General features: G+C 33.2%; 2 protein-coding genes across 7 annotated transcripts in view; one reads left to right on the top strand and one right to left on the bottom strand.

Moving 5' to 3' along the window:
* The window catches only part of LOC132705608 (nephrin-like), a 635,291-nt gene that overhangs the window by 226,945 nt on the left and 393,329 nt on the right, over positions 1-15,017 (bottom strand). The window lies entirely within an intron of this gene.
* LOC132705619 (uncharacterized) overlaps positions 11,249-15,017 on the top strand; it is a 146,105-nt gene continuing 142,336 nt past the window's right edge. For 3 of the 5 annotated variants that reach the window (XM_060676320.1, XM_060676369.1, XM_060676358.1), the window contains exons 1-3: positions 11,249-11,427; positions 11,494-11,538; positions 11,659-11,783. The gene's annotated coding sequence lies outside the window, so the exon portion shown is untranslated. Of the gene's footprint in view, positions 11,428-11,484; positions 11,539-11,658; positions 11,784-15,017 lie in introns of all 5 variants that reach the window. The other 2 variants (XM_060676329.1, XM_060676338.1) reach the window with 2 other exon arrangements.

Consider the following 15,017-nt stretch of genomic DNA (forward strand, 5'->3'; position numbering starts at 1 on the left):
AAATTTCTCCAACTTGCTGTTTTTGTCGGGCTCGATGTTCTAATTCTCGTACGTTCAAAATACATTCCGAGAACCACAACGGAAAATTATCCTACACTCGAGCATCAAGCCGATGCTTTGCGCCAAGTCGTATTCGAGTGGTGCTATCGTTAATACATTTTTTTTCAGCTACCACCCCAAAAATTCTAAAACTGAAACAAAAAGGTTTTCATTTCAAAAACGCAATCAGTTTTACTTACAAATATTTCAAATTTAAAATTACATAAAATATGTTTCCTAATTTAGACAATGAATCCAATCTAATAACAACTAAATAATAGAAAGTCACTTTAGAAATATGTTATATTTATTCTTCACATGATCGGTATAAAAGTTTATTTAGTTATGCCATGCTAACAGGAACGCCTTGTATATTTTTATTAAGATTTTGGTTGTGAAGATTTTTGTGTCGTGTAAATATAAATACACTGTATAGATTATTAGACATTAGCCTTCAAGGAGCCCCGACTTAACTCCCTTAGATGTGTTTCTATGGGGTAGACTTAAAGCTTTAGATTACAAACACAAACTGTCAACTATCGGGGAATTTAAACGTGGGATATTTTAATGGAACTCTTTATACTAGTTGAATTGCTCAAAGTAGAGGACATATTGAACAACTGTTACATTTCCATTCAAAAAAAGAAGTGCACTCAACTGAAACAATAAATGCTTGCCAATGAAGAAATTGGCATTTTTCGCATGTAAAATTAAAAATGTCAAAAACGGTTAGACTTAGGTATAAGAGATTATACACAAAATATGTCTAAAATGTTGCATAGAATTCAAAAATGAAGTAATATGCAAGAAAGTTAATATTCGCCCACGAAAAATTAAACACCCTGTATATACAAAATTAAAATAAATTAGAGGTTTGTAATACGTTAATTAACTTTTATATTTAACGTTTGGCTCCATCCCCTATAGTTTCTGAGAAAAGGTAGTGTCCCAAGATAAACGACCCCTCCTGTACATACGAGTAAATCTAATAAGCGGAGAGTTTAAGAAGTCGTTAGATATGATTCTTTCTATATAAAAAGTTAGCTTAGTGCGCACTCAATAAGGACTCGCATGAAAGGATATCTGACATGTACAAAAAGGTGACTCAATAAGATTGATGACAATTTTATAAAGAAAAATTACGTCTGAGCAATTTCTGCGTGTTTCAAGTGACCTTAATTTATAAAACTATAGGTTATTTTCATAAAAAAATAGTGCTTGTCTTTATTATGTCTAAAATTAAGGTTTCCAAAATGCTTTTTTTGGTCACTCTCTATCCGATCGACATACTTGCGACAGATCGGATTCAATACGGTGGATGAGTATTCCAAGATGAATTTGATGAGGCTATCGTAATTACGTAATACAAACCCAAGATTTCTCATTCCCTTTACAATACTTTCTACATCTACCTCAAATGTTAACTCAGAGTCCAGTATGATGCATAAATCTTTAATTTGAATAACTCGCTTAAGTTTTATATTGTTTAATTTTAAGTTAGTATAAACAATAAACCTATCGAGATCATTCTGGAGTTTTAAATTGTCCCACTGAAAATGAATTTCTTTTCTTACTTTTAAGTCATCTGCGAATGAGGCTGTTACTAAATATTGAAAACAACTTCCATTATCAAATACAAAAATATTGAAACGTAAGGATCCTAGGTGTGACCCCTGAGGCACTCCACACGTTACATCCGCATAATAATTTGGGCTATAAAGTCAATTTTTTGAGTTCGCTATAATCAGAAAAAGTCTTTTCAATCAATTTCGAGGAAAGTTTCAAGGATTCTTAATTTATTCTGCTTTTATGTCAGTACTATTTAAGATGCAGTCCAAAAATATGCAACATTGGCAGCTTACTGGCTTTATTAATCAAATCAAGTATCGCCAACTAAGATACGCAGTTGATATATTTGCCCGAATAGGAATATAAAACTAACAACAATTTATCTTTATGCGCAATTGGTATAATTTTATGTTTGTGAATCTAGCACTTAAAAAAGTTTAACTCCACTTAATTTTTCATGGCCCAAAGGCTATATTTTCAAGTCACTTAACAATGGAAACACAAACCTGCATATCACGTATTATCAAGTATTACGATCAGTAATTACGAGTTCTCATGTTACTTAGCTCTTAGCCGAAACGCGTTTAGAGTTTTCTTTCCGAACGTTGCGTGACAAAGTATTTAACATTTCATGTTGTACATGTATTCGTGTAAGAGCGCCACTTTGACTGAATACCGATTGAGGTTTGTTAACCTACACCTTTCACGAATTATAAGAGCGTTTTAACCCGGTTTAATTTTGAAGAATAACTTGAAACCATAAAAGCTTTTTTGTGTTTTATTAAACGTTAATATACGACAATAAATTTGGAGTGCCTTGTTGACTAAATCGCAAGGAAAACTTACTTAATGCTTCAAATAAACTTTCACAGACTTCTTTTGAGCTCTAGTTTCAACTTTTAGTTAAACCCCAGATTCCAATTAAACTATACTAGGTACAATTAAAAATAAGTTGAATCGAATATGCAGTGCTAGGGAGGTGGTCTTTAGGTTGTGTAATTGACCGGTCAAACTTTTTTCTGTCAATTGACTGAAATAATTTTAAAAATGCAATGAAATTTATATTTATTTATTTACATTGTGCGTTACGTCGCCATCGCGTCGTGCTGACAACTAAATGGAGTGGATATTTTTATTAGGATCCCCGAAATGCTAAGTATCGCATCCGAGTATTCCTTGAAGAGGGTTATAGCTAAATTGTACTTCACAAACGCATAATAATTTATTATAAACATATATGAAATTTATAAAACTCTACAATTAGGATTTAAGATATTTAGTCAATTAAGAAGTGATCAATTGACCGATAAATTGATTAGTCCCAACACTATGCGGTATACCCATTTTTTTTTCTATAAGGGGTCACAGTAATACTCTTCTTTTACTCAAAATGAGTTTAATATTTCAAACATCTATTGCTTTCTGGCATGGTTTTCCTCAAAATACATATATTGTCCCAACGTATAGTTTCTAAATTATAACTTTTGTGTAATGATAGCCCGCATTGTCCGTCACAATCACACACAATTGGTTCTCAAACCTAAATAGTTCAGACATGGTGTCATAATGGTAGTCAATAATCGATTTTTTTGTATTTTATGCCGATAAATACAAAGCGTTTGGTATAAGATCCGGGATCTTGTCCCACAGTGTCCTGCGCTGGTTGTCGGTTGCCGAAGGGACATGAACAATTGTTTAGAGATGTCTATGGATTCTCGGATTTTTCTTTGACAGAAGAAGTGATTACATGCAAAGATTTTAGTTTGATGTAATAAAATTTGATGTCCGCTTTCATGATTATGATCGCCAACTGCTGATGAGTTTATTTATTGTCTTTCATGTTCTTTTAGTCTAGTGCCTCACATGCATGGAAACTCCTGGTGTCCAAGACGGAGTTTTGGAAAAGTGGTAACTATGGTTTTTAACATTATACTTCTTAAGAATATTAATATCAAAAATCAACAACAAGAAATATAAATATAAACTAGGCTAAAAGGACATAACAGTGTTTAAGTTAGGACAAATAAACTCAACAGCAATTAACAAAATAAATAAGAACTAAAAGTTCAGATTTTCACGAAATTATATTTTTAATTTATATAAACATTTGATAAAGACACGGTGTTGTCGAAACAATTGCCATGTGAAAATATATAATTTCGTGAAATATTTTGTTAAGTGGATTTTCATCAAGTAAAAGCCACCTCAATTCAATTCATGAGCACTTGCCGAACATAATCATGAAATCGGACACGAACTCTTCGACCAACCTAAAATTCTTGCATGTAATCAATTCTTCTACCAAAGAAAAATTTTCCAATGCTTCCAACCCAATCTTCACAACGATCAGTGACAACGTTTATGTCTCGCCTCCCTCTAGCAGGTTTCAGAATAAAGTGCAAGGCAGTTTCAGTTACGCTCTAAAGAGTCTACAGGATGATTGGCCAAACGTCAGAAAGTTCGGCGCAGGCGGAATGCAGAGGATTTGTGTATTACAGTAACGTGTGGAAGTTTCCTTGTAAAAAAAATCTTATATATAGCACATATATAATTACAGGAACTATAACTTCTTGTTTTAAATGAAACAAATGACGAAATAAATTATTAAATCAAAAACCATCCGGGATACTATTGTAGTAAATCTATGGAAATTACTTTAATAAAAAAATCGATTATCCAGATTATTTTATTTGTGATTGAATATTATTCAGTAATTCCGTTGTTGTCCTTACCCGATCCGTACCTAGAGATGTGGTGGCTGAATTTCACAACTTGAACATGGTGGTCGAGGGTGAGGGATTTACTAAAATTGAACTGAGGTGGGTTTTATTTGATGAAAATCCATTTAACAAAATAAATAAGAACTAAAAGTTCAGATTTTCACGAAATTATATATATTCACATGACAATTGTTTCGACAACACCGTGTCTTTATCAAATGTAATATTTATAAACTACTTGCTACTATATATACCGAAAAATGACAATAAAACCTTAATTAATGTTGTGAGAATTTATGTTTCATAATCTAATTGATCGCTAAGCAAAACATTTGAATATCTCATTTTGTTAATCTCCATGGCTTCCAATAAATTTAATTTTCTACTTTTTGGGGCTGAATGTAAAAGATCAAAATTGTCGTAAAAATGTGTTTTTCTGTGTTTAAGTGTGTAGTAAATTACATTAACTCATTACATAATCGTATAAAATTCACTATCGAGATTGAACAGGATAACAGGATATTAATTTTTAAGACTTAACTATTACGAAAACGCAAAACAAATTAGATTTTTTTATTTACCATAAACCTTCACACACGGACACAGTCATACATGACACCTCAAATCACTCTTATACACACAAACTTCCTGCATTTCACTCTTTTATACACAGACTTCTTAATACGCCACTCTCAACAGAAAATTACAACAAATAACTTAAAATTCATTAAACAAATTGCACTGAACAACGGCTACAATCCGTCCATTATCGATAAAAATATAAAAAAAAAACAGATCCAGGCAACAGAAAACTATATTTAACCGAAACCTAATATAGAACACACAATTACATACATAGGAGAACCCAGTGAAAAAGTTTCAAAAAATTTTTCAAAATGTGGTTTAAAAATAGCTTTCAGAACTAACAACACAAGAGGAAAATTTTTAAAAAACGTTAAAACGAAGTGTCCAAAATCTCAAAAATCAGGTTGAAATTCGGATCATGTCCTGAAATTTATATTGGACAAACAGGTAGATCCTTCAAAAAACGAATTAACAAACATTAAAGAGCGTTTAAAAACAATAGTCAAGATTCTAATTATGCTACACACTTATACACAGAAAAACAAATTTTTGACTACAATTTTGATATTTTACATAAAGCCACAAAAAGTAGAAAATTAAATTTATTGGAAGCCATGGAGACTAACAAAATGAGACATTCAAATGTATTGCTTAACGATCAATTAGATACCTCTCCATTATTAACCTTAAATTCTCACAACAACATTAATTAAGGTTTTATGGTCATTTTTCGGTATATATAGTAGCAGGTAGTTTGTAAATATTACATTTGATAAAGACACAGTGTTGTCCAAACAATTGTAATGTGAATATATATAATTTCGTGAAAATCTGAAGTTTTAGTTTTTATTTATTTTGTTTAAGGGATTTACATTTTTAATGAGTTCCATAGATCGGTAATCATACTAAACAAATTTCCTCTGACGCTAACCAAATAATAACTTAATAAATTTTCAAAGACGAAAGGCTTAAAACAGTTGGTAAATAACCAAACCAACCAACTATATTTTTCAAAATTGGTTTATGGTTATTTCAACTTATAGGCACCCATTTTCTGGATTTCTCCTGCATCGGGTGTTGCCTCTGGCTGACCGACGTTTCACCAGACATGCTTTCTTTCTTCACAGCGCTGTGTAAAAACTTCCAAACTTGGCAGTTTTGAGTCTTAACTGTCAGGTCAGTTTTTATATTATCTTTATCAATTGATCAATATTTCCTTATTACTTACTAGAGATACTATGAAGTCTTGATATAATTACGGAAATTATAGATTCGACTTTAATGGGACTTAGTCAAGTCAGGGAAAATATTAAATTATCGCGTGAACCACGTAAACTGAAATGATAAAAGTACTGTATTCCGGAAAATATAAAAATGTTAAAATCCGAGCCGCCGTGTCGAAGATAGAGACCAGGTGCAAAATTATTACGACGAAGCCCGTTAATTTGAATCGAGGTTCAGAAAATCATGGATTGCTTTTATTCCGAATCGGGCATGACCCAGAAACGTTAAGTATTATTTGCGAAACGAAAGATACTTTACGGAAGGGGATAAATTAACACTTACTAATCCTTTCGATCCTCTTTAAGGAGAAGAAAATTTAATTTACCGAGCTCATCTCACAACCGATCGAAAGCGATATGTTAAAATTACTTTCGAAAACTGTTTACAGTAAAATTCATCAGTATCTTTTGAGATAATTCGGAAATGCGAGAATCTCGACTAAGCACTTTGTCCATCTCCGTAAAGCCAAACTCGTGATATTTGCGTACTTTATTTAGCTGGAAAAGCATATCGCAAAGAAAATAGATTTTATGCCGCAATTCGACATCTTTAAAAGTTAAAATGGTTTCCTTTCACCCACAACATTTTTAGTAACATCATTTCCCTCTAACTTTTCACGTTGCCTTGCAATTTTGTACGTACGTGAAAATGTGGGAACATAAAACTAAAACTTTATCTTGTAAAGTGCCGAAAACGTTTAGAAGGTAACGTAGTTTCGCGCTACGAATTTTTACTACGCGACATATATCATTGAATAAAAAAATAAATATGATATACTTACCCGATTGTCAAATGTGGATTTCCCTTTAGTTATTTGTTTTTCAGATATGTAAAATTTTACAATAATTTTTTATAGACTGAATTTTCCTAAACACCGTTCTTACTACATTCCTGCAGAATCCTTAATATCCTAAACGGAATTCCATAATGCAAGTGTTTGATTGCTATTGCAAATTGGCTTTGAATCTTTCTGGATAAATAAAAATATGTGAAACAGTTTTAGTACGGGCCACTAAATGTTAAACTTTCTGTAAACTTGAGGACTTTATAAATCAGCCTTTTTCCTTTAGAAATGATGCAATGTTCGAGGTACATTGTACAAGAAAAATTGCAGAAAAATTGTGATTCCCAATTCCAACTCATATAAAAGCAATTTTTTGGTCTTAACTATGGTATGTACATACTATGATTTGTTCGAATTATTCGATTATACTTGTGTACTTTTTGTTTAGATTAAATTAAGAAAGGGGGAGAAAGAGAATGAGAGAAGGGAACAAAAATACCTCGATGAAACTAACCGAATTATTGCTATTGGGGCCAAATAGCAAGCAACCATATTAAGCTAACATCAGGGGAAAAGTGATCCGAATTTAATGCAAAAGAATTAGTCAAGTTTAATTAGCGGTAACTGCGCTTTCCTCTATTCATTTCCTGAGTTTTACGACACGTCACACCCCGAAAGCGGTCGCATGGCTGAGCTCCGCCGAAGGGCAATTAAATTGGCTCATTGACTGGTTATCAATTTAGAGCAAAATTTCATTTAAGCAATATACGTGGATAGGTAATGTTTTATTACTTTCGAGTAGAATGTGCAGTCCATTTCAATAGAATTAGAGGCATCGTTTGACTACACCAGACAATTCATATTAATAGATGAACATATCGATTTGAGACGAATTGGGATACTGGTAACATGTCAAATCACAACTAGCACATCTGGGAAGATAATAAAATAGATGAGGATAATAGTAGTCACTATTACATTAACTTTTTTAGAAAATCACTACCTAAATAAAATTTTAGTCCATACGTTGAGTGAGCCGGAAACAAGTTTTTTTCCGATTAGATAATGCATGAGCGACTTCTATATTCTTCTGAATGTTATAATTTCCTATGTATGTCATAATAACAGGACTTGGCTTGGACGTAATCATGCCCAAACCAACCACAGGTTTCCGGTCAATCTAGGATCGGCTGCGGTGTTCTGCAGGCTGGTTAAGGGACTTTCAGTCATTGACGCCAGTATTGATCTCTCAAGGCTGTTCCTAGGTTCTCGAAGGGAAAAATGATGACGTCCCTCAGTTCCTGGATACCGAATCTACCATCTCTGACTTCAGCATGAAGAGAGGGGTCAGGCGTATGGCCGTTCAGGTCACGGACCCGCCTGGTACCTGATCGCTCGGTCTGACTCTCTCAACATTTTGATGTTTTGCAGTCCGTATTTAATTTTCAGGATGACATAAGAGCCGGCTTCTGGTGTGACTTCAAAGGTGCTCCTCCCACATTTAGTAGCCACCGATGTAAGTTTGAAATGTTGGGCTTTTGTATTCCCGTGGCCCCAAACGTGTCGATCCCGTTGACTGGTCGAACTACCTATCCCTCAAGGTGAAGGAAGGATGGATTAGTAGATTACCCTGCTTACTCCCCTTGCTATTTTAATTGGTCGAGTGTAATTGACCCCTATCTTAATTGATGTTTCGATTTCAGTCAAGCTATCCATTATGAAAGTTGTTATACTCGTCGAAATGGCATTGGAGGCTAGGGCTAGATTTACTGTGCAATACAGTGGCCGAGAATCATGGTATTAGATAGTGTGCCGTCCACGTTAATAAAATCACGCTGCTTGGTGTGCAGGCAGATAGTGCGTTTTAACTTGTCTGCTAAGATAGGCCGTAGCGGACGCTGTATTGATGAACTGATAGTAATGGGCCTCCAAATAGAGGGCTTATCACCTTTCGGTTCAAGGACTGTTCTGAAGGTCTACGAGGCGGGGAGGACTGAGGGAACTGCCAAACTGAGGTTGTTGTATTCCTTTACGGATATAACCGGGATGCCGTCAGGTTCTGGGGCAGAATGTGACAGTTAGTTCTACTTCACCGTAATTGCTGTCGTCATGATAGTGCGATCACAAGGTGTTAGGTTAAAGGTGTTGTCGTCGGGGGCGCGAGACAGGCATCAGTATTCCCCCAAGGAGTTTATCAATTCCCTCCAGCGATGGCAGTTTGGTGACTGCCTCAAACCCTTGCCGGATAAGGTCATAGGAACATTGAGATCCTGAGTCTTTTTAAAGGCGGCGGCTCTAGGATTGCGGTCTGATTTTTGATTACCATAGTGCCCAGCAAGCCTGCCCCTATGGAGGCGACGATGGGAATCAGTAACAACGGGATTGCTGGTTCCTTGTGCTATTCGAAGCCGCTCTCATCTTAAAGCTAACCGACACTTTTACTAAAATATCATAAAGATGTAAAATATTTTTTAAAATATCTATAACATTTCCAAATATGTCCAAGCCATAATAAAGTCTCAGTTAATATAATATGCTTTTTAGATGATAGTCTCTCCTAACGTTCTGTGTGTCAATTTAATAAAAAAAAAAACGAATTTTCATAATTGTTTAATTTAGGAATAGAATTAACATTGTTGGAATACCAGGACCATGTAGGGCTTTTACATCTATGTAGTGCATAATGTAAGAGAAAAAGTGCAGTTTCTGGCTTACTTGTGGTCTTGTAGACTAAATTGAAGTAGAGATTTTAGTTTGATGACAAAAATTACTTTTTTTTAATTTTGCCGTATATCAATTTTCGAACGGCTCCTTATCTTATAGTATCACGGCCCAAGGAACAAGAATGCTCATTATAGTCCTTCAAAACTTTTAATCACACTTCACTGTCCTCAAAATTTTTAATTACAGTGTAGTTAAATGGTTGCTTCCAAAGTTCGGGTCTTAAAGAAAATTTTAAGTATATTCTAAATTTTTGCACATAATTCCGCTTAGTCATCTAAGCTAAATATGACCTGCTTAATAACAAATATGTAAATAGTGCATATATTTTCTCTCGATAGCGGTGGTAAATGTTTCATAAATCACCTTCTATCTTTGAAACTGGAAATTGGCAATCTGCAAAATAATCTTCGAGAACATAACAAAATATTTTTTCCGAAAAGCCGTTTATCCATAGATTTTCAGTATTATTTTCGATGATAAAACGTCAAAATGTCGCATCGCAATTAGGATTACGCTAAACAAAACGGCATTATTTATAACGCGCTAAAGATTACGCACGTCAGTGTGCCAAGGGCACACAAAACCAAAGCTTTTGCCTGAAATATGAATAGTTAATGAGAATGCGGAATTTCCGTTTGACGGAGGTTTTGTTTTGTCATTAAAATGGAGGTGAGAAATGGTGAGTGTCAGGTGGCTCTTCAGAATGATTAATGGCTTTCCGAAAAAAAAACTGTTTTACTGCACTTCACCCAAGAGATTATATTTGAACGCATGGGGCGGTTGAATAAAAAACATTTTTTGCTGAACAGCACTTACCTCTCTAACATGTGGCCACCAATTATTATTATCGTATAATACTCGCAGAGTAACGCTATAATATGAACTGACATATGAATCAGAACTAAAAACAAATATATAAAAATTTAGAACCGAGTGGTATGTTAATTTCTTAAAGAGTTAGAAACGAAATATGTGACATAAAAAATAAAAATAAAAAATTTTTTTTTCTAAAAAAACATTGATTAAACGTTTATAAAACATTGCTATTAATAATAATAACATTTATTCAATTTGAAGTTTACAATAACATAATCTATAAAATCGATTTAAGTGGAATAAATGTTTTGTTTCACTGAAGCATTGCGAAATGTATATGCATGACACACCAATATTAAACCAAAGCAATAATAATTCCAATAATAACAACGAGGCAAAGAATCTGCTTGTTACATTTATAGTAATATAATATCTACTCATACATGTAAGCAAAAATAAAAATAAAAATAAAACGAGGATAAAAACATTAACTCACTAGGCATGTGAGAATTAGGATTTAGGTTAAAAAAAACTATGCTTGATTAAATATAATTCTTATTTACCTTTGATATTTTAAGTTAATGAGGTTATCAAAAAGTCGTCTGCCCGTCTGAAACATCCATATTTTGACATATTTTTTAAATTTCGTAAAGATGGTTTGTTCTCTTATATATGCTGATAGCGCATGTTATATAACCTAGGTGAGAAATACGTATATGTTCGTTGTTCGTGGGTTTTTGTTCTAACTGTGGGATAGACGTCCTTGTTTTGTCTGTTCCGGGTATTATAAGTGTGATTAGCATTAAGAACAAGAATTTTTCCTTTTTGGATGTCTTTTAATATACTAAAGCAGTATAACTGCCGTATATCGAGAATTTCATTCTTCTCAAACAGTAGGTCCGATGGGTAAGTTTTTTGTTTGCTATAAATTATTTTTAGAAACCACTTTTGCAACACATTTAGATTTTTCAGGTGATTTTCAGAGACCCCGCCCCAACCCAGGATGCCATAGGAGAGGTGAGTTTGTACTAATGACATATATAGGTTTTCCAATTGATTTCGGTTTAAAAAATCTCGTAGGTAATTAAATTTTAATAGAAGTGGTCTGATTTTTTCTACTATAGATTTAATTTGCAGATTCCACTTGAGCTGGCAGTCAATAGTAATACCAAGATATTTAAACGATGTTACTTGCGGAATTTATGTCATTTCAACTGTTAGGTTTCCGATGTTTGGGAGCTGATTTTTGTAGGATGAGAAAGGTAGGTATTTGGTCTTCTGTAAATTCAATGTAAGTTTATTGTACTGATATCACTTTTTGAGAGTCTTTAAGTCCTGCTCAATTTGTAACTTTAACAATTGCCATGTTTTTGCCCGTCCAAAAATTACAGTGTCATCGGCAAAACTGAAAACTATTGGTGTCTAAATTTAACATATATCGTAAACAGTAGCGGTCCGAGAACTGTACCCTGTGGTACGCCACATGTTACTGTCTTCATATCGCTCAAAACACCATCTATGCTTACGCACTGTTTACGATTGAACAAATAACTACGCAGCAACTCAAATACTCTCCCTCTCAGTCCACAACGGTATAGTTTATCAAATAACTTATTGTGGCAAACAGTATCAAAAGCCTTGCTTAAATCTAAAAAAACGCAGATGCAAGGGTTACTTGAATCTAATGAGTCGTATATTTGGGATGTTAAAGATTTGATAGCATCATGTGTTGACTTTCCTTTTCGAATTTAGAGATTATATTGAATTTATCAAGAAATTTAACAATCCTCGTTTTAAGTACCCGTTCAAAAATTTTAGAAAACACTAAAAGTATTGATATTGAACGATAATTTTCAAGTTTTTCTCTGCTGTCATTTTTATATAATGGCTTAATAATGCCAACTTTTAAACAATCTCCATCCACATCCACTCTCAAAACATTTATTTATAAGAAACGTTAAGGGTTCGGAGATTTGAAAACAAATCTCTCTTAGTGTCTCGCTTCTAATACAGTCCCATCCAGGAGCTTTTTTCGTTTGCAGTTTTTTTATAACTTTTTCAATTTCCTGTACATCTACGCTACATAAGAGCATTGTATTTGCCAGCATGGGAAAATCATTTCGATAATTAGAGAGTGGTGCCTAATTTTTTCATTGCTGCTTTACTCTTGTCTCCGATTGGATGAGCTTCTTATTGTGCTGCCTGTTAAAATCGCTTTGCATGACGTAATTCCTGAAACTATATGAGCGGTACCTGTATGATCGCCACACGTTTCCGGAAATTCGTATTTTACGTCTAGTTTTAAAGAAGAAGTTTGTGCGAAGTTGGCTTCCGTCAAAATAATCTGTGCAAAGTTTAATATTAATCACGGGAAAGTTCTCTGAAAACCGAGAACTTTAGGATAATATGCTTTCATCTCGCGGTTTTGCTTTTACCTTACTCGGAAAAAGTTTTAAAAAGGATGTCATAAGGATTAGGTGACACTCTGCATAGAAAGAGGAGTCGAAATAAGATAAAGAAACTGGAGAGCGGCTAAAAGAACCAAACAGATTTTGCGTAAAGTGATTTGAGAAAATGAAATTTCAAATATCAGTTTAACTTCTATTTTCGGGTGTAAAGTTAATAAATGGAACCTGCTTGTTTGGTTAACAAATCGACAATTCTTGAAGGAAATCCACTAATTTAGTTACAAATATTACAAAAATAATTTTTTTTAATAGAATGCTAAATTATTTATTTCTCGGCATTTTCTTTCAAGATGCTTTTTTGAATTCTACTGGAACATTTTTAGAGACCATTAAAATTAAGAGTAGCAGAATTCGTTTTCTTCAAATATTCCTACATTTGTTTGGCATCGGTGGCTTTGTTAAATAGTTAATGCAAAACAAGCTAACCTCAAAAAACTTTAGACGCATGTTCAAGCGTGCGAGTGGGCAGACTCCGGGAAGTGAATTATAATAGCTATTGTCATACATTGCTTAGGCAGTGACATGGAAAGTAATTAGATATACAGCTAAGAAAACAACTTTGAAGAACACGTAAGACCATATAATAAATTAAAGGATGCACTTGCTTGATGCAATGACTTCCATTAGGAGCCAGTTGTTAGCGCGAGTAGTAGGTTTATTTATTTGACTTTTTACTGTAATACTAATCCCAACTTTAATGCAGAGTTCCTGTATACCATATAGAGTGTGATATAAATCTATGGACTATTAGATGTGCAGATGACTTTTTCTATTGTTTAAAGCACTCAATGTCACTTTCACAAACTCCGGCTGCTTTTTCTTTCATAGACTTCGTCCTCGAAATAACATTTGGAGTCAAAAACTTCCTCTGCGAACAATATTATTAAATGAATTTAACTTCCAATATTTACCTTGAAGTAACCTTTCCCAGCGAAACTTTCTGTGACATATTAAAGTTGAAGGCAAACAAAACGTTTTCCAGTTAGGAAATAAATTTAAAAGCACTCCAGAACGAATATAGTCACTTTCAGTTTTGTAAGTTTGACTTATTCGAGTTTGCTTTGCGAAATTACGGAGCATCACATTCGGGCCGAAAAATGAGATCCCAGAAAGTCCAACGGAAACAAGAATTTTAAGTCCATCCAAAGAACACTGTTGATGACTGCTCCGGCGATAATAATATAGAGGAGTGTCAATATTCAATACCTATTTTTTTTCATGTAGCTTTGTGGGCAATTTCAGTACTGTGTATATTAGATTGCCATTATCAGAAATTATTTCAATATATAGCACCAAATACCACTTAAATTACCACCAACTTTCACACTAATTAGCACTGCTATTACCATTACTTCTATTAGATAAATAACAACAGGTAAGTAAAAAAACTGTTTAGATATTTTATCTGTTTTGGGGACAGCAAAAATTTTATCAATAAGAGGAAAAATAAGATTACAGTTTAAATGCAATAAAGATAAGTATAATCTTGCAATACGAATTATTAAAAAATAAAGTCTATTCAGGATATGATAAACTTCTAATTTTAAAACAAGACATAAAAACTAACAATTTAAACAAATCTTTGGTTAGTCAGATTAACAGAATAATACACACCAAGAGCCAAATAACTATATTGTATAAATTTACATTAATACATGCAAATAGTATATATTTAATTTCTTATGAGGATCCTTTCGGAACTTTAAAATTTTGTTTATATTGAGATCAAACCCTTTTAAGTGAAAAATCTTTTATACGATTAAGAGGGCCACAGAAAATATTTCCCGCAAAATTTCTAATAATTACAGCAACTAAGTACACTACAATAACGCAATGAAGTAATGTATTTCAAAGTGGCAATATTAATTTTCTTTTTTAAAGACTCCATATATTTAAATTAATTTTAAATTAATTCATGGAATAAATTTATCCAAGTAGTTTATTCAGTTTCCCAAAACGTTGAGTATTATTGTTTAATTTTTATATCTTTGATCTTAAAACGTTCCAATATATATATATATATATATA

The sequence above is a fragment of the Cylas formicarius genome, unplaced genomic scaffold (assembly GCF_029955315.1).
Source record: "Cylas formicarius isolate icCylForm1 unplaced genomic scaffold, icCylForm1.1 PGA_scaffold_10__41_contigs__length_53128322, whole genome shotgun sequence".
Classification (NCBI taxonomy): domain Eukaryota; kingdom Metazoa; phylum Arthropoda; class Insecta; order Coleoptera; family Brentidae; genus Cylas; species Cylas formicarius.